The sequence below is a fragment of the Chiloscyllium plagiosum genome, unplaced genomic scaffold (assembly GCF_037043375.1).
Source record: "Chiloscyllium plagiosum isolate Xiang-an unplaced genomic scaffold, Cpla_swu_hap1 HiC_scaffold_1, whole genome shotgun sequence".
NCBI classification, from domain to species: domain Eukaryota; kingdom Metazoa; phylum Chordata; class Chondrichthyes; order Orectolobiformes; family Hemiscylliidae; genus Chiloscyllium; species Chiloscyllium plagiosum.
The window spans coordinates 89,107,954-89,128,730 of record NW_028270139.1 but is presented as its reverse complement, the minus strand read 5'-3'; the positions used below and the strand labels follow the sequence as shown (position 1 = coordinate 89,128,730).

The window sequence follows — 20,777 nt, the reverse complement described above, 5'->3', positions numbered from 1 at the left end:
CACCCTAGCGGAGAGCGCGCTCTCGTCGGGAAGGAGCCGTTGGGCGCGTGCGCGCTGGCGGGAGGGGGTGAGAGCCGGGCGGCGGCGGCGAAGCGCGCTCCGTGTGTGTGGGAGAATATCAGACGTTTTCTGTTTATTTCAAACAAAATAAAAGAAATGATTGAAGATGGTGATTGTGACTAGAGAGCTCATTCAAAAGAGTTGGAGGGGATGTGTTCAGACACGCCCCTCCCGTCCTCGCCGTGCGCGTTGCTGCGGCGCTGCTGCAGACTGCGCGTGCGCGTTTTGCATCTCTATTATTTGGGCTGAACGAAGGGCCTGGTACTGATTGTCAGCTGGGTGTGAGGCTCTTGGAAAGGAATATGTGGCTTTTTACAGGCGCTTTGGATCGGATTCTGTGGCCTGTTTGTCAACAATTAATATCTGAAAATTTTCTCTTTCACCTGAGCAACCTGATTTCTCAATCGTAAAAGAGGGGTTCATTTTTCTTCTGTTGTGATTTCTAAGCATTCCTAAGGAGCCAGTGAAATTTAATTGTCACGTTTCCTGCATAAGAGTAGCTAAAATCACTTTGCACGCAGTAATAATACACGTACAGAATTATCATGCTGGTACTTGTTCCATTGTTATTGACAGTGGGAAAACCTAACTCATTGTGCGACAGTAAGGTAAAACAAAGAACTGTAGATGCTGGAGACCTGAATTAGGAACAGAAATTGGTGGTGAAACTCCGGTCTGACAGCATCTTTGGAGAGAAAGCAGAGAACCCCACACAGTTCTGTTGAAGAGTCACCAGACTCAATGTTGACTCTGCTTTCTCCCCACAGATGCTGCCAGACCACCTGAGTTTTGCCAGCATTTTCTTTTGTTTAATTGTGCAATAGCATCCATTACATCCACCTGTGAAAAATGGATGGTACTCAGTTTAACCCCTTAGTCAAAGAAAGGCACCTAGGAGTGTGAGATGATTTATGCATGGTTATTGTTTCTTCAGTTGCTGCAGAGGGAGACAATGGGCTGAGAAGAAGCTCAATGTAGAATCTGAAAATATTAGAGAAACTGAGTTCTGGCAGCATCTGTAGAGAGGTAAACCATTGATATTTTGAACTAGGTCTCTTCTTTGCTGTCTTTAGGTCTCTTCTTTGATGTTTTTAAATATCCCCCCAAAACACAAGCCCCACTTCCAAATTGACGAACTGAGTATTTTTCCAAGCAGTCTACCTTTAGAGGTCAGGGCCATTAGTGCCTGTCAGCATATGTCTGTCCGCCTTCATTATATTTTCAGGTGTCACTATAGAGGATGTATGGACATCCAGGAAAATGTAATCCAGAGCCTACTCCAGTACAGTGAAAGTCTTTGGACCTATGACCATCATCTATCTCATTGGTTCCTTAAGAATGCTTAGAAATCACAACAGAAGAAAAATGAACCCCTCTTTTACGACAGCTAAGGTGGAAACTGTTCAGCTTTTTCTCCTGTTTAGGATATGTTGCTCAGGTCTCAACACTAGAGGCATGTTCTCTGGATGGATGCTTAGTGGACTCAATTATCAGTATTCTTGGGCTGAAATTATTCTGCACTTTTACTTTGCTTGGGTGTAACAGCTTCGGCTTTTGTGACTCGTATGTTAATTTCAGCATCAAGTTGCTGGTGAATGTGAAGCTGTCAGCAACATCCAAAGTCACTTTGGCATTGCTGGTAAATATTGGTATCTCATCATCCCAGACCGTGGCATTTGTTTTCCTGATACCGATGGACAAATTATACTTTACAAGTTTGAGAGTTTATCTATTTGCCACTGAAGGTGTTTCTCAATATGGAGTGCTTGTCTGAGATTCAAGATGAGGACAAATAGCTTTCTGTCAGTTCTGGCATTTGCTGTAAATGTCCTGAAGGTAAATGACAGCAGTAAATGGAAGAATGTGTTCAAGAGTGTCTGTACCAGAATACGACCCTGCTTATCATCACTGCAGATCTCATAGGCTTCTGTTGTTGCACCCGTATAGCTGACCTGACATCATCTTGGAAAGAGGAGGTCACATTGAGCAGCTCTGAATAGCTTAAAAAGGCTCCCTCTGCTTATGTGGTCACATGTCTTGTTGAGATGAATGGATGCCCTATACAGTGGACTCCTTTGTTTACTGCATTTCTCTTACAGCTGCTAGACTTTAAAGACCATATCAACTGTAGATCTTCCTGTACTGGAACCATATTGGGGAGCTGGATGGCTAGATTCAGCCAGGATTTGCTGCCTCAAGGGGAACACAGACAACTATGTTTTTAGTTCATAGTTAACTACTTTCTTGTAAACTTATTTCTTTTCCCATATTGTCCTCACATTAGGAACATATAGTTAATCCAGTAATTAATTTTACTATTTTGACTGTGTTAATCTATTAATGGTAAAGTGTAAACAGTTTACAGTGGAAAACTTTGGATTTATTGAGTAGCCAAAAGAAGTTATGTTGTGGAGATGGAGAATATGGCATAAGCCAGTGAGTACTTTGCGTTGGTTTCCAAAAAGACAGTGAATAGTGTCACATCTAAGGAGAGGAATTATGGACAGCATGATGGAGCTTAAAAACATAAGAATGAAGAGCATGAATAGGTGATTCAGCCTCTTGAGCCAACTCTGCCATTCACTACAATCATGACCTCAACTCTACTGCCTGCTCCCCATAACCCTTCAAACCATTACAAATTTTAAAATTGTCTATCTTTTTAAAATTTACTGAATGTCTTGTCATCTACTGCACTCTTTCTCCTCATCTGCTTTAAACGTGCTACCCCTTATCTTAAAATCTGATTTTAGATTGTTTCTTCTTGTAGGACAGCCTCTTTTCATTTACTTGGTTAATTCCCTTTAGCCATCTTTTATACCTCAATTAGATTCTCTTATTCTTCTAAACTCTTCTCAACTTCAGAGACTATAGCCTTAACTACTCAATTGCTCCTTTTTAAGCCAAACCCTACATCTGTGATCAGTCTGGTGAGCCTCTTCTGAACTGTCTCCAATGCCTCCATTTGTCCTGAAGTAAAGGAAACACAGTACTCCAGGAGTGCTGTAACTGATGCTTTGTACAGTTGCAGCAGCACTTGGAAACATAGAATTTTATAGTCTAGAAGGAGGGCATTTGACCCATTGTGTCTGTACTGGCTCCCAAAAACGCTGTCCAGCTAGTCTCATTCTCCAGCCCCCAAATGCATCACTTTCTAATATACATCCAGCTCTCTTTTGAAATCTCTTATGGAATCCATCTCCACCACTCTCCCAGGCAGCTCATTTGAAATTCGAACTCTAGTAAAGAAGTTTCTCCTCCTCTCACTCCTTGCTGTCTTGCAGTCAGCATTGAAATAGTGACCTCTAACTGCTGACCTACCAACTAGTGGAAACAGAATATCCTTTCTTACCCTGTCAAAATTGTTTGTAATTTTGAACACCTTTAATAATGTCACCTCTCAATCTTTGTTCCAAGAAGAACAAGCTCAATTTCTGGAATCTTTTCACACTTCCCAGGGCTTTCACATCTTTCCTTTAAATAAGATGTCCTTCCCTACTTTTTTTTTGTTTAGCTATAAATGCCTATATTCCATTTGCCTTCCTGATTACCTGCATGCTTTCTGCAATTTGTGCGCGAACACACGCAGATTCCTTTGTACTGAAGTACCCTGAAGTTTCTCTCCATTTAGATAATATATTTCCTTTATGCTGTTTTGTCAAAAATGGATAACCTCAACATGTATGCGAAACTCCATCTACCAAATTTTGGCACATTTTCACTTAAGAAAGTTACAAATGAATATGGATTACTTATGTTACAACTTACGACCTATTTTAATGTCGACTGCAAATTTGGCTATGGTACCTTTATTTTTATCTCTGCATTCAAGTTATTAGTATATATAACTGGAGCTTGAAGACTATAGCACTCTACCAGTTATATTCTTGCCAACCAGAAAAAGATCTATTTATCTCTACTTTCTGCTTTCTGTTGGTTAGTCAATTGTGTGTCCAAGCTGATAAATTACCCCAATCCCCATATGATCTTGCCTTGTATATTAACTTTTGTGTGGCACCATATCAGATTCCTTCTAGAAGTCCAGATATTGTAGCTATAGTTGTCCACTTTGCTTGTTACATCGTCATAATCCCAAACTAAACTAGTCCCACCTGCCTGCTCCTGGTCCATATCCCTCTAAACCTTTCCTATTCATGTATTTATCCAAATGTCTTTTAAACGTTGTAATTGTAACTACATGCAACACTTCCTCAGGAAGTTCATTCAATGCCCGAATGACCCTCGTGTTTTTTTTTTAAAAAAAAATGCCCCTCATGTCTCTTCTAAATCACACTCCTCTCACCTTAAAAATTGTGCCCCCTAGTTTGGAATATTGAGTGCAGTTTTGATCTCCATATCTCAGGAAGGCTGTAGTGGCCCTGAAGCATGTTCAGAGGAGGTTTACAAGGTAAGAAGAAACTTCTTCAACCAGAGAGTGGAGAATCTATGGAATTCATTGCCATAGAAGTCTGTGGAGGCCAGGTCATTGAGTATATTTAAGACAGATAGGTTCTTGAGTATCAAGGGTTACAGGGAGAAAGCGGGAGAATGGGGTTGAGAAAATTATTGGCCATTTTTTGAATGGCGGAACAGACTCGATGGGCTGAATGGCATAATTTCTGCTCCTATGTCTTATGCTCTTGAAATCCGCTATCCTCTGTAAAAGACAATTACCATTAATTATTTATACCTCTCATTATCTTATAATTCTGTAATATTGCCTGTCAACCTCTTACGCTCCAGTGATAAAGTCTAGCCTATCCACCCTTTCGTTATAAACTAGACCTTCCATACTCTGCAACATCTTGGTAAATCTCTTTTCAACCCATCTTTGACGGTGAAGATCCCCAGTAGGATAGCTTTACTGAGTGCGTTGGAAGTTCTTTAGTACAAATGGAATGCATCTTGAATTGCTGAATGCAGCAAAGGTGGATCGGTTATAATCTTGCAATCCTCATTGGATACAAAAGTATGGAATTTCAAGATGGGGGAAGAGAGTCAACTCGGGGCTAAAAGTCAGCCAGCCTAACATCAGTGATAATTAGAATGTATTATCGGACCAAAATTTTCTTTTGGCTAGGTATGGGTTAATTAAGGAGATTGGTGTATTTGCTTAAAGATGAAATATGTTTAATTTTAATTTTTTGAAGTATCTGAATAGTACACATTGTACGTTCTAGATGTTTCATGTATGAACTTTTGGAAGGGTTGACGAGCCCTATAAGACACTTAATAGAAATGAAAGCCACAAAATTTAGGAAGGATGACCTGGGTACAACATAGGCATAATGACTGAAGGCAAAAGGTTGGATGGATTTTTTTTCTGATGTATCTTCAAGGGTGGTTTTTGGTCTGTTATTTGTTGATTTTTCTTTTTAAGATCTAGACTGGTCAAAGGAGCAATATTATAAAACTTAAAGTTGATATTAAACTTGGGAAAATAGTGGATCAGGATGAGGATAGTTACAGAATAGTCTAGATGTATAGTAGAATGACAAGTATTGAGTAATATAGGAGTGATGCACTTTGGGAGGACTAATGTAAGAATACATTACACTTTGCAAAAACAGCCATTTATCGATACGCCAAGAAAGAAACTTTTTGGCTGGAAGCAATAATCAATCCAAGGTGACAGAGATTGTTTTTAAAAAGTGCATATAGTTTGCTTTATGAATAGAGGGACAGAATTCTGGGAAAGAAACCAGTCATTAGCAAGTATTTTGAGAAGATTTACCAGGATGTGACCAGGGATGAGGGACTTCCCTGATGGAGAGGTTGTAAAAGTTAGGACTATTTTCCATAGATAGGTGGGTGATGTGAGCAGGTTGAATGAAGAGGAAGAGTGTTCTCTCTGGTGATGTCATGGATTGAAAAGGACATGTTTCCACTCGTTGGAATGTGGACTATCTTAGCTGGAAAGATGGTTGAGGGTATTTTCTTGATGGTTTTAACTGAGTTGTGATAGACACTTAAGAATGAGGGTTACAGACAAAATAAATCACTGCTGTTTCAAAGAATCAGCACAATTAAGATGGTTGAAAGAGTTCCCATTTCTAAGTCTACAATATTAGAATATGGGGTCTTTTAAACAATGAGTGAGCTTACCTGCCAACTTGCTCCTCGGATCCTGTTTGACCTGCTGTGCTTTTCCGGCACCACGCTCTCGAATCTAACCTATTAAGTCTCTCAAAATCTTGTATGCTTTAAAAGATCACCTCTCATTTTGGTAAACTCTAATGGTTATGCGCCCAATTTGTCTAAGCTTTCCTCATCCCACGAAGCAGCTAAGTGAGCCTTCTTTACACTGCTTTTAGTGCAATTATGTCCTTTTTACATATAAAGGAGAACAAAACTATACTCCATACTTTAGATGTAGTCTCATTAATGCCTTGTGGAAAACTTACTTCCATTTTTAATAAAAACAGAAAATGTTGAAGGAACTGCAGGTCTGGCAGCATCTGTGGAGAGAGAAGTGGAGTTCACGTTTTGAGTTTGATATGATTCATCTTCAGATTTCCAGCATCTGCAGTATTACTCAGATTATGTGTATCCATCTATTAGATGAGAATTTTTTAAAAAAATTGTAAATTAGGGTTACACTGCAAATGTGTAAATACTTGGAATGGAATAATTCCGGTTCAGAATTAATAAGGAGGTGGTATTGGATAAGTTGTTGGTACTTAAAGTTGACAAGTTATTGGGACTGAATGAAATACATCCAAGGATACTGAGGGAAGTGAGAGTGGAAATTCCAAGGGCTATAACTTTTCAGTTTTTCCTCAACATTGAATGGTGTGAGAGGACTGGAGAATTAGGTGGAACCGAAATTGCTTGTTGATGAGCAGGTGCACTTTTGCACATGCTGCTAGGTAGCACTGTTGACAAAACCTTCCATCGCTTTACTGATGATCAAAAGTATGCTGAGGGTGGTAATTGTCTGGGTTGGATTTGTCCTGCTCTTGTACATAAGACATATCTAGGGGATTTTGTTTTGTCTGATTTAGGAACAGAAATGTGATTTTTCACCATTCACCACAGTCATACAGCATAGAAAAAGACCCTGCAGTCCAAATCATCCACACTGACCAAGTTTCCCAAACTAAGCGAGACCCACCTATCTGTATTTGGCCCATATTCCTCTAAACCATTCTGATTCATGTACCTATTCAAATGTCTTTTAAATGTTGTCACTATACTTGCATCGATTACTATCTCTGGCAGTTTATTCTATATACGAACTATCCTCTGTATAGTTGCCCCTCAGCTCCTTTCTAAATCTTTCTCCTTTCACCTTAAAAATATGCCCCCTAGTTTTCGATTTTCCATTTGATATTCATCTTTCCTATGCCCCTTGTGATTTCATAAACCTCTTTCAGGTTACCCCTCAACCTCCTTTATCTATGCCCTTCCACAATCAATGATTTGTATTCATAAAACCACAGACCCTTTTACTCTTAAATGCCCCTTAGAATATTATCCTTTGTATTGTTGCCTCTCCTCTGGTCTTCCTAACAAATTGAAACACTCATACTTGATAATTCTCTGAAATATAGCCTAAAAATAACGCATTAACAGCAACTCTGTTTTCTGTCACTCAATGAACTTGGTTTCCATGTCACTACTTCCCTTTTATTTTGTGACGATTAACTTTGCTGAGAAGCTTGCTCTCAGGCATGTTATTAAATGCCTTTTGCAAGTTTTGTACACCACATCAACCACATTACCCATGTCAACGTTGTCCATTATCTTACCGAAACCTCAAATTTGTTTAACATTATTTGCGATTAACAAATTGTTGCAACTTTCCTTAATGAATGTGTTTTGCCCAAGTGACTGTCAATTTTATCAGAGTATCCTTTCCAAATGACTTTCTTCACTGAGGTTAAACTGATGGGTTTATAATTTTGCTAGATTAATCTTCTCATCTGTTTTGAACAAGTGTGTAACATGTGCAATTATTCACTCCTCTAATACGGTCGGTGTATCTAAGGAAGATTAAAAGATATTGGCCAGTGCCACTGCAGTTTCCATCTGAATTCCTTCAGTATCCTCGAATGCATATGATCCAGTCCTGGAAGCCTACCAACTTAAGCAGAACCAGCTTTTCCAATTCTTCTGCCTTGCTTATTTTTCAGCCCACACAGGTCTAATACAATTCCAGTTTCATTATGACATTGGCAGCATCTTTGTTGGTAGAAGCAAACGCATCACACTCTATATCCTTGTTTGCTATTATCTGCCTGTACTGCTCGCAAAAAAAACCTTTTCACTGTAATTAGGTACACGTGGCTACAACCAATTCATTCATTTTTATCTGCCTTTTTAGGAGACTTTTTAGATTTCATTTTATGTTGGATACCATTCTCATTTTTTTTCCCTATGCTTAACAGATGAAATTTAAATATCCAACAAGTTCTCGCCTATTATCAAAATGTTATACAGACCTTTTTTCTGCTTCATCTTGCTCTCTATCTCTTTCTTTATCCATAAAGAGCTGGCTCTGATTCTCTACCCTTGGTGAGAATAGACCATAAGAAATAGGAACAGGAGTAGGCCATTTGGCCCCTCGAGCCTGCTTCACTATTCAATAAGTTCATGGCTGATCCAACATTTCTCACACCCACTTTACTGCCCTTTCCCCATAACCCTTGATTCCCCTACTGATCAAGAATCTATCTCAGATTAAAATATAGACTCTGTGTGGCAGCTCTCTGTGGTAGGAGTTTCAAAGACGCACAACTCTGAGGTCTCCCCACTAAAGGAAAGATGTTATGAAACTTGCAAAGGTTAAGAAAAGATTTATAAGGTTGGAGGTTTTGAGCTTTAGGGAGAGGCTGAATAGACTGGGGCTATTTTCCCTGGAGCATCCAAGGCTGTGGGGTGACCTTATAGAAGTTTATAAAATTATGAAGGGCATGGATAGAGTGAATAGTCAAGGTCTTTTTCCCCAGGATAGGTGAGTCCAAAACTGGAGGGCATAGGTTTTAGATGAGAAGGGAAAGATTTAAAAGGGACCTAAGGGGCAGTTTTTTCAGAGGGTGGTGTGTGTATGGAATGAGCTGCCAGAGGAAATGGTAGAGGCTGGTGCATTTATCTGGATGGGACTATGAATAAGAAAGGTTTGGAGGGATATGGACCAAACTCTGGCAAATGTGACTGGAGTTATTTAGGACAAATGGTTGGCATGGACGAATGGACTGAAGGATCTGTTTTCTGTGCTGTACTACTCTGACTCTATCTTCATCTCAGTCTTAAAATGGCACTCCTTTATTCTCACACTACTCTCTAGCCCTAGACTCTCCCATGAAAGAAATATCCTTTCAGTATTTATCCCGTCAAGCCTCCTAAGAATCTTTCTTGTTTCAATAAGATCACCTCTCACATTTTGCTTATAAGACTATCCCTCCATACCTGATATCATCCTAGTGAACCTTCTGAAGTCAGATGTGTAGTGGAGCACTCTCCACTTGCTTGGATGGGCGCAGCTTCAAGAACACTCAAGAAGCTCAACACCATCCAGGACTAAGCAACCCATTTGATTTGATACTGCAGCCAACACCTTAAAAATACACTCTCTTCCGTACCAATCCACAGTGGCAGTACTGTGTATCTTAAAACAATTATACTCCACAAGATGCAGTTGCCTTTAGACACGGGAGCAGAGACAGGTAATTCAGTTTATCAAGTCTGTTCTGCTATTCGATGATATCATGGTTGATCTGCTTAAATCTCCACTTCACTTTCTTACTTTACTCCCATATCCCTGATTGATTTAAAACCCTGTCAGTTTTGATTATGTTCAACTATCCAACTTCACCAGTCCTCTGTATAAAGAATTCTACAAAATCCATACCCTCAGAGAGAAGAAATTCCTTCTCATTAGTTTTAAATATGCATGCCCCTGATAATGTGTATAGGGTATGAGCAGGCAGGGAAAGAGTTAAGTTCTGTGTTTTGTGACACAAGAGGTTCAGCTGAGCGTGACTCAGATCAGATAAAAACTTGCAGTTAACAGTGGGGTGCTGGAGACAAAGGTTGGGTTAACAAGGTAGAAAAACATTCATTATGTAGAGCCATTTAACAATATTGGAAGCCTTCAGGATGTAAGGTCAGTAAACAAGGTGAAAAGTATTTATTATGTGAAGCCAGTTAAGATTAAGAACATTCATTGTGTAACAGCAGATGGCTTAATCTTTACTATTGATGCTCGCTGATTGTAACGATCACCCAATCAATATGTATGCTGCCTTATCTGGATGCTCCTCCCCTGTACAATGACTATATAACTCATTAAGAAACTGCTCTTCCAGAGAAGACCAGGAACTCATGGTTCTGTGCACGTAGGCGATCATTCTCTCTCTCTCTCTCTCACTCTCTCCCTCCAGGGTCCAGAATAGAAATGGAGGTGTCTCTAAACGTTTTGCTTCGACTGAGGGGAAACGGGATGACACCACACCCATATTCTGACCTCTGGCCCTAGACTCTCCCACATTGGGAAACAATCTTTCAGCATCTACCCTTAAAGCCCCCCAAAGAATCTTCTATGTTTAAATAAGGTCAACTATCATTCTTCTAAATTTAAAGGAGTACAGACTCAACCTACTCAGTCTTTCCTTCATAAGGTAGTCCTTCCACATCTGATATCAACCCAGTGAACCTTCTCTCAATACCATCTCTCCTTGGATAAAAGCCCAATACTCTGCAGTGTTCCAGCTGTGGTTGACTAGAGTCTGATATAGCTTTAGCAAAATGTCTTGATCTTTACTCCATTTCTTTTCAAATAAAGGCCAACGCATAATTTGCTGTCCCTGAATGTAGATGTTAGCTTTTTCTGATTCATGTATGAGTTCTGTAATTTTCTCGTGTCTTTCTCCATTTTAAATAACATTTGGCTCCTCCATTTTTCCTGCTAAACTACAAATACTTGCGTTTTTCTACATTGCATTCCATCTGCCAAGTTTTTGTCCACTAGCCTAACCAGTCTACATTCTTCCGCCAACTCTTTGTTATACCCTCACCGCTTGCCTTCCCATTCCCTATTTTTGTTTCATCTGCAAGTTTGGCAAGTATAATACATTCACTTTCTCTATCCAAGTCATTAATATTATTGTAAATAATTGTGGCCCCAGTTCTGATCCCTGTCACATGCCACTAATTACAAGTTGCCATCCTGAAAATGAGCCTCGTGTCCCAACTCTGTCTTCTATTAGTCAGCCAGTCCTCTAACACCACGGGCCCTTGTTTTATTAAGTAGTCTAATGTGGGCTTCCGTCTCAAATGCCTTCTCCATCCAGTGCTTTCCTTTTATCTATCCTGCTTGTTACTTCCTCAAGGGTGATGGCACAATGATTAGCATTGCTGCCTCACAGCACCAGGTTTGATTCCAGCCATGGGCAAATGTCCACGTGGAGCCAGTACATTTTGTTCATGTCATTAAGGGTTGGTTGGTCTGGTTGGGATGCTTCTGGAGGATTGGTGGCAGACTCAATGGACCATGTGGCAGCTTTCTGTACTGTAAGGATTCTATAATGCTACAATTCTATGATTCAAAGAATTCACCTAAATTTCTCAGGCACGTAGATCAGTGAAAGTATGCTAACTCTGCTTGATCATAATATATATTTCTAAATGTTCTGCTGTTATTATCCCCTATAATAGACTTGAACATTTTCCCAATGGCAGGCATTAAGTGGCATAGTGAAGTGTTTTTTTTGTCTTTTTTTTTCCCTTCTAAATAAAGGAATACGTTGTCGGTTTTTCAACCCTCTGGGACTTTTCCAGAAGCTAACTAGCTGGGCCAATTTTTATTGCTGATTCAGAGTTGATCTTGAGAGTGTGGTGGTGAGCTACCCTCTTGAACTGCTGCAGTTCATTGATTCTTGTATAGTTCCATTATGGAGGATTTTGGTTGGAATTTCTGGGCCCATTGCGTCAAGATTTGAGAAGATGGTTTATGAATAAGAGAGTATCTGAATAAACACTGATTTTGAGCATCATAACACATTCCAGTGAAATTTTATGATGTTTCATTCCCTGATGTCTTGCCACTGGTTTATGATTTTAGGTTTTGGATGAAGGTGCCTTTATTTTTGTTTTGATATGCTTAAACAGTAGGTACGTTTTTAGTTATAAACCTTGATGAAATCAATGTTCAAGTTGATATTTAAGTTGATGCAATAGATTTTCCACCTTTTTTTTTTAAACAAGGCATGTGCAACTTAAATACATGTGGAACAGGAGCAGGATCGTTTGGCTTCTTGATTCTGCTCCACTATTCGAGAAGATCATGGCTGCTCTGTTTGTGTTCCGAATTCCCCACTATCACGTACTGCTGAAATGTTTGTTTAGCAAGGTTCCACTGCTTCTGTCTTTAAAAGTATTCAATAGAACTGCTTCTACTGCTTTCTGAAGCAGAGTTCCAAAGTGTACTAACCTTCTGAGGAAAAAGAATTCTCCCCATATCTGCCTAAAAGGAAGGCCTTCAATTTTGAAACAGTGGCCTCTTGTAGATGAGTCGAGCACAAGTGGCTAACATTATTTATATGTCCACTTTGCAAGGAACATTCAGGATCTTACACAGTTGAATCGAGTTACTGCTCACTTTTCTAGACTGAAGTGCAAATAAGCCCACCTGCAGTTGAGAATGTGCATAGGGTATAAATAGGCAGGGAAATTTACAGAGACTATCACAAGATCATTTCTCCTATTAGTACCCTTTCTTATCCAACCTCTTCGGGATGTTTACAGTGCCCACCACCATGAAAACTGGAGTAAAATGTTGATTTTTAAACTATTTGCTGTTTCCGTCTTCCCAGTCGCATCTTACAGTTGAGAATGTGTATAGAATATAAGCAGGCAGGGAAAGAGTTAAGTTCTGAGTTTTGTGAAACCAGATGTTCAGCTGAGCATGACTCAGATCAGATAAGAACTTGCAGTTAAGAATGGGGTGCTGGAGGCAAGGGTAACGGGTTAACCAGCTGCAAAAACATTCATTATGTCGAGCCATTTAACAAGATGAGGGAGCATTCGGTATGTAACATCAGTTAACAAGGTGAAAAGTATCCATTATATGAATACAGTTAACAAGGTTAAGAACATTCATTGTATAGCAGTAAAAGGTTTGGCCTCTGCTATTGATACTCGTTGATTGTAACGGTCACCCAATTAATGTTTATTTGCCCTATCTGGATGCTCCTCCCTGTAAAATGACGATATAGTTCATTTGAGAAACTGCTGTTCCAGAGAAGACAGAGAACTCATGTCTCTGAGCACATGGGTGATTGTTCTCTCTTCATCCACTGCCCAGAATAAAGATAAAGGAGGTCAAACTACACCGTGTCTCTGAGCATTTTGCTTCGACTGAAGGGGGTTGGGACAACACAGTTTTGCAATTTGCTGAAACTCTCCTAGAATCCAGTGAGTATTTCAGCAAATACCTCTACTATATCTGTAGCCACTTCCTTTAAAACCCTTGGATGCAAGTCATCAGGCCTTGGTGTTTTGTCTGTCTTCAGTCCTATTAGTTTAAGTACTTTGTCCCTCATTATAGAGTCATAGTCATAGAGATGTACAGCATGGAAACAGACCTGTTGGTCCAACCCGTCCATGCTGACCAGACATTCCAACCCAATCTAGTCCCACCTGCCAGCACCCGGCCCATATCCCTCCAAACCCTTCCAAGTGCCTCTTAAATGTTGCAATTGTACCAGCCTCCACCACATCCTCTGGCAGCTCATTCCATACACGTACCACCCTCTGTGTGAAAAAGCTGCCCCTTAGGTCACTTTTATATCTTTCCCCTCTCACCCTAAATCTATGCCCTCTAGTTCTGGACTCCCTGATCCCAGGGAAAATACTTTGCCTATTTATCCTATCCATGCCCCTCATAATTTTGTAAATCTCTATAAGGTCACCCCTCAGCCTTCGACACTCCAGGGAAAACAGCCCCAGCCTGTTCAGCCTCTCCCTGTTGCTCAGATCCTCCAACCCTGGCAACATGCTTGTAAATCGTTTCTGAACCCTTTCAAGTTTCACAACATCTTTCTGATAGGAAGACGACCAGAATTGCACGCAATATTCCAACAGTGGCCTAACCAATGTCCTGGACAGCCACAACATGACCTCCCAACTCCTGTACTCAATACCCTGACCAATAAAGGAAAGCATACCAAACGCCTTCTTCACTATTCTATCTACCTGCGATTCCACTTTCAAGGAGCTATGAACCTGTACTCCAAGGTCTCTTTGTTCAGCAACACTCCCTAGGACCTTAACATTAAGTGTATAAGTCCTGCTAAGATTTGCTTTCCCAAAATGTAGCACCTTGCATTTATCTGAATTAAACTCCATCTGCCACTTATTGGCCCATCTGGTCCAGATCCTGTTGTAATCTGAGGTAACCCTCTTCGCTGTCCACTGCACCTCCAATTTTGGTATCATATGCAAATTTATTAACTGTACCTCTTATGCTCGCATCCAAATCATTTATGTAAATGACAAAAATTAGAGGACCCAGTACCGATCCTTGTGGCACTCCACTGGTCACAGGCCTCCAGTCTGAAAAACAACCCTCTACCACCACCCTCTGTCTTCTACCTTTGAGCCAGTTGGCTAGTTCTCCCTGTATCCCATGAGATCTAACCTTGCTAATCAGTCTCCCATGGGGAACGTTGTCGAATGCCTTACAGAAGTCCATATAGATTACATCTACTGCTCTGCTGTCATCAATCTTCTTTGTTACTTCTTCAAAAAACTCAATCAAGTTTGTGAGACATGATTTCCCACGCACAAAGCCATGTTGACTATCCCAAATCAGTCCTTGTCTTTCCAAATACAAGTATATCCTGTCCCTCAGGATTCACTCCAACAACTTGCCCACCACCGAGGTCAGCCTCACCGGTCTATAGTTACTTGGCTTGACTTTCCCGCACTTCTTGAACAGTGGCACCACGTTTGCCAACCTCCAGTCTTCCGGCACCTCACCTGTGACTATCGATGATACAAATATCTCAGCAAGAGGCCAAGCAATCACTTTTCTCTAGCTTCCCACAGAGTTCTCGGGTACACCTGAACAGGTTCTGGGGATTTATCCACTTTTGACCGTTTCAAGACATCCACACTTCCTCCTCTGTAGTCTGGACATTTTGCAAGATGTCACCATCTATTTCCCCACAGTCTATATCTTCCATATCCTTTTCCACAGTAAATACTGATGCAAAATACTAATTTAGTATCTTCCCCATTTTCTGTGGCTCCACACAAAGACAGAGACTATCACAAGATCTTTCCTCCTATTAGCACCTTTCTTATCTGACCTCTTCAGGATGTTTACAGTGCCCTCCACCATGAAGACGGGAGCAAAATGTTCATTTTAAACTATTTGCTGTTTCCATTTCCCTGCTATCAATTCCCAGTTGCATCTTCCAAGTTCCACACTCCCTTTAGTTACCCTTTTCATATACAGTACTTATAGAAGCTCTTGCCATTTGCTTTTATATTTCATGCTAGTTTGCTTTCCTAGCCAATTTTCTCCCTAATTTTTATTAGGTCTTTAGTCCTCCACTGCTGGTTCCTAAAAATACCAAGCCTCTGGACAGCCATTTAGTTTTTTCACTTTGTCTTCCTTAGTTTTTGATTTGGTTATTTTCCTTCATTACCTTTGTTAACCATGGCTGGTTCACCCTTTTGATCAAGTCAGTTTTTTTGTTGACTGAAATAATTCTGCTGAGCGTTATGGAAGAATCTGCTAAAATGTCTGCCACCGCTCATCTTTTGATCTTCTCTTTAGCCTGCTCTAGTCAACTCTTTCTTCATACCTCTGTAATTGTCTCTATTTAGGTTTCAAACCAGTGTCCTTAATTTATGTTTTTTATTTAAAATTCTACAATGTTGTGAACGCTACCCCCTACAAGATCTTTCACTATGCAATCTCTTATGTCTTGTCGTATTCCATATTACTATCTGTGAAACAGCCTGTTCCTGGAGGATTGTGTAATGTACTGACATTCTCTAGAAATTTGACTTCCATTTTAGCCTTGCTCATTAAAGGGCGGCACGGTGGCTCAGTGGTTAGCACTGCTGCCTCACCGTACTAGGGTCCCAGCTTTGATTCCAGCCTTGAGCAACTGTCTGTGTGGAGCTTGCACATTTTCCCCATGTCTGCGTGGGTTTCCTCCAGGCGCTCCGGTTTCCTCCCACTGTCCAAAGATGTGCAGGTCAGGTGAGTTGGCCATGCTAAATTGCCCACCCTGTTAGGTGCATTAGTCAGAGGGAAATGGGTCTGGGTGGGTTACTCTTCGGAGGGTCTGTGTGGACTGGTTGGGCTGAAGGGCCTGTTTACACACTGTAGGGAATCTAATCTGAATTACCTAACCAATATGTAAATTAAAGTCCCCCAGGACAAATGTAATATCCTTCTAAAATGCCTCCATTATTTCCTGCTTTATACTTTATCCTAAAGCGATACAACTTTTAGGAACCTATAGATTCCTCCCACCTGTGACTTCTTTCTCTCGCTCTTCCTTGTATGCATTTAAACTGATTTCATATCTCAATCAATTGCACCTATGTCACTAGTCATCACAAAACTGATTAAATCATTTATCGAAATGCTACCCTACTTCCCTTTCTTTTTTGCCTATTCTTCTGGAACACTAAATACCTTTGAATATTTGAGTTTCCAATCTTGGTCAATCTGCACTCTTATCTCTGTAATAGATGTCAAATCATATTCATTTCTTTCCATTTGTGTCATCAACTTGCCTATCTTGATATGAGTACGGCATGTATTCTGATAACCTGAAGCGTTGACATTTTATCATATACAAAATAACCTCAATTATCCAAACAGTACAGGCGGAGAGTATTTTGTTTGGATAATGGGTAACGTTTTTATGGGATCTTGAGATCTTGTTTGGATAATCTGAAATTTGGATAATTGACATTTGGATAACCGAGGTTGTTCTGTATTAATTTCTATTCCATTTTTCATCTCATTTGTTTCTGCCGTTTTCAGTCATGTTTTGATTATTGTTTGCCTCTTCACTATCCTGCACCTCTGCTCCCTTTGTTTCTTTTTGATTTTTTTGTGGAGTTTGCACATTCTCCCCGTGTCTGCGTGTCTTTCCTCCGGGTGCTCCGGTTTCCTCCCACAGTCCAAAAGATGTGCAGGTCAGGTGAATTGGCCATGCTAAATTGCCCACAGTGTTAGGTGTATTAGTCAGAGGGAAATGGGTCTGGGCGGGTTACTCTTCGGAGGGTCATTGTGGACTGGTTGGGCTGAAGGGCCTGTTTCCACACTGTAGGGAATCTAATCTAAAAAAAAAATCTGAACCCTCCCATTAATACTTTATTTAAAGCCCTATCTACCACCTCCAATTGTATGATTTTGCCAGGTTTCAGCATGGTTCAGATGAAGCCCATCTCAATGGATCACTCTCTTTCCATAGTACAGGTGCTAGTTTCTCGTGAATCAAAACCCATTTCTCCCACACAAAACTTTGTGCCATGTGTTTATCCTCTAATCTTTTTCACCCTGTGCTAATTTGAATGTAGCTCAGGTAGTAACCCTGAAATTTATTATCTCCTGAATTCTGCGTTTTACTTTAGCCTGAACGTTCTTAATCCCTTAGCAGAACCTTCTTTCCCAGTCCTCCCTATATCTTTGGTACCTATATGCGTCATGACAGCTGGATCCTTCCTGTCCCACTCAAAGTTCCTCCCCATCTCAGAAGAGATGTCCTGAATCTTGGCACCAGTTTAGGAACACAGGCTTTGGTACTCTTTTACAGTGTCTTCAGCTCAGACTCTGGTTCATCTACCCTGAGTTGAAGTTCCTCAAGAACCGACACTCGCTATAGATGTGCTCACTATGGATCACACCTATGTCACCAGCTCCAACACATCACTTGCCCATCCATCTTTATTCAATTTACTTAATTAATTTGGATGTTAACTACTTTAGAGGTGAATTTCCTAAGTCTGCTGTTCAGCTGTAAGAGCATCATTTTTTAAGCCACTTAGTCAGTCAAAATGGATTGGAAGATCCACCAGTCAGTTTTGTTCTCCTGTGACATCACACTTCAACTCTTGTTAGATGGAAACAGGTTGCAGGGGCTCGCTGCCACTGGTTTTTATCTTTGGATGTTGACCTTCTTGTGCAGGTCTGCCCTCGTGGTCTATTTCACCGTGATGTTGACTTGATACACTCTGACTCACCCAAGGCCAGTGTTTTCTAAGACTTCTGAGACTGCACTCATGAATCTTAACTACCTGTACAATTTCAGCTGTTATCAAGTGGCTAGATTCATTGAGCTTGTGTTCAATATTTCTAAGATGCAATTTTTCTCAGCTGTACCAAGCAAGTACTGTTTGTGAGCTTCCTTCACCCCACTCTCAGCTGCTGTGAGCTATTAATGTTCTGGAAACTGCTTTTCAGCTCTATCCTTTTTGTAATAGTGCTTCTTTGAATTCTCCTGAGCTCCAAATGCCTGGAATGTGCTAACTGAACACTTTCTGCCTGGAATTACTTCCTATGCTTCAACCCACTCCCCGCTCCAAACTACATCCAACTCCCATACCAGCAAACACCCAAATAAATCGAAACCAGAGAGCCTTTTAAAATCTCACCCAATTCAGCCATGACACCAATTCATCTACTACCTTGACAAAATCTTTTTTGTTCTGATGAAGTAAATGTCTTTTCACTGAATGCTTTAAGCTAATTTAGCTGTTACTATGAAGTTCTGCTACTTTATAATAATAATTAAAAAATCTCCAACTCCACAATCCTATCTATTGTTCTGATCCTATCTTTCTAGTTGTTCAGCTATGTGAAGCAACATGACCCAAACCTTATTGTAATTGAGTAAAAAGACAATTCTGTGTTCATCTCATCCTATAAATTAGATATAGTGCATGGGGTCACTGGTCTTCCATTGTTGCTGGTAATTATTGATCGGAAATAAAAACAACTGATTGGTGTATATATAAAATCTTTTGGTTAGTTTTAGGTGTTATTTCTGTAGGAGTAAGAAATAGCAAGAGAAGAAAGTTCCTGGTGGGAATAATCTTTAGGGCACCTAACAACAGTACATTTTTTTTCTTGAAAAAAAAAGTACAGCATAGAACCGATTCTTCAGCCCACCATGTTGGCATTGACCACATGCTATCCTAATCTAATCCCATCCATCTGCACCTGGTCCATATCCTTCTATTAACTGCCAGTTCATGTGTCTGACTAAATGCCTCTTAAATGTCACTATCGTATCTGCTTCTACTGCCTCCCTGGCAGTAGGTTCCAAGTACCTACCACCCTCTACATTTTAAAAAAAAAAAAGCTTGCCTTTAAACTTTACCCTTCTCACCTTAAACCTTGCCCCTAGTATTTGATATTTCCACCCTGAGAAAAAGACTCTGACTATCCATCTTATCGGTGCCTTTTTAATTTTGTATACTTCTGTCAGGTTGCCTTCAGTGTCCAACGCTCCAGCGAGAACAATCCAAATTTGTCCAACCTTCCCTCTTAGAGCCAATAAACTCCAATCCAGGCAATATTCTGGTAAATGTTTTTTTTGCACCCTTTCCAATGCCTCCTACAGTGTGGCAATCAGAACTGCATGCACACTCCAAATGTGGCCTAACTAAAGTTTTACACAGTTGCAATATGACTTGCCAACTTTTATGCTCAATACGACAACCAATAGAGTCAAGCATCCTATACACCGCCTTTACTGCCTTATCCACTTGTGTTGCCATTTTCAGGGAGCTGTGGACTTGGACCCTAAGATCCCTCTATATATCAATGCTCCTAAGAGTCCTATCATTTATTGTATAAGTTCCTCTTGCATTTGACATCCCAAAATGCATCACTTAGCACTTGTCCATACTGAACTCCATCTGTAATTTCTCTGCCCAATTTTCCAACTTATTCATATCCTGCTGCATCCTTTAATATCCTTCCTCACTATGCGTAACTCTACCAAGTTTTCTGTCATCTGAAAATGTATTAATTTGACTACTGGCATTTTAACCCAAATCATTTATATTACAGACTGCAGAACTTCCAGCACTGATTCTTGCGAAACGCTACTGGTCACAGACCTCTAGTCAGTAAAGTACCTCTCCATAACTTCTATGACCAAGGCAACATGCCAATTAACCACGGATCCCCTGTGATATAATCTCCTGAACTAGTCTAATGTGAGGGATTTTGTCAGATGCTTTAGCAAAGTCCATATAGACAACATGCACTGTCTTTTCCTCATCAATCTTTTTTGTCACTTTCTCAAATGACATCATCAGTTTTGTGAGACAAGACCTTTCCTGAGCAAAACCATGTTGACTATCCTTATAAAATACATTTTTTTTTCAAATGCAAGTAAATCCTGTCCCTAATAATCTTCTCCAATAATTTCGCTATCAGTGTTGCAAGGCTCACTGTTACCCTTTTTTAAACAAAGGAATGACATTGACTATTCTCAAGCCTTCTGCGACCTTGCCTGTGACTAAAAAGGATACAAAGATCTCTCTGAAGGTCTCAGCAATCTCCTCCCTTAAGACATCCAACACCGCCATCTCCTTAATATCAACATGCCCTAGGAATTCAACATACCATCGCTAATCTAACCATCGTTCATTCCTTCTTGATGAATACTGATGCAAAGTACTCATTAAGGACCTTGCCCACTTCCTCTGGCTTCACACACAAATTTGTTCCT

The 20,777-nt window shown here is 40.3% G+C and overlaps 1 protein-coding gene across 3 annotated transcripts in view; it reads left to right on the top strand.

Annotated features, from left to right (window-relative positions):
- The window catches only part of LOC122554955 (kinesin-like protein KIF2A), a 144,695-nt gene that overhangs the window by 478 nt on the left and 123,440 nt on the right, over positions 1-20,777 (top strand). The window lies entirely within an intron of this gene.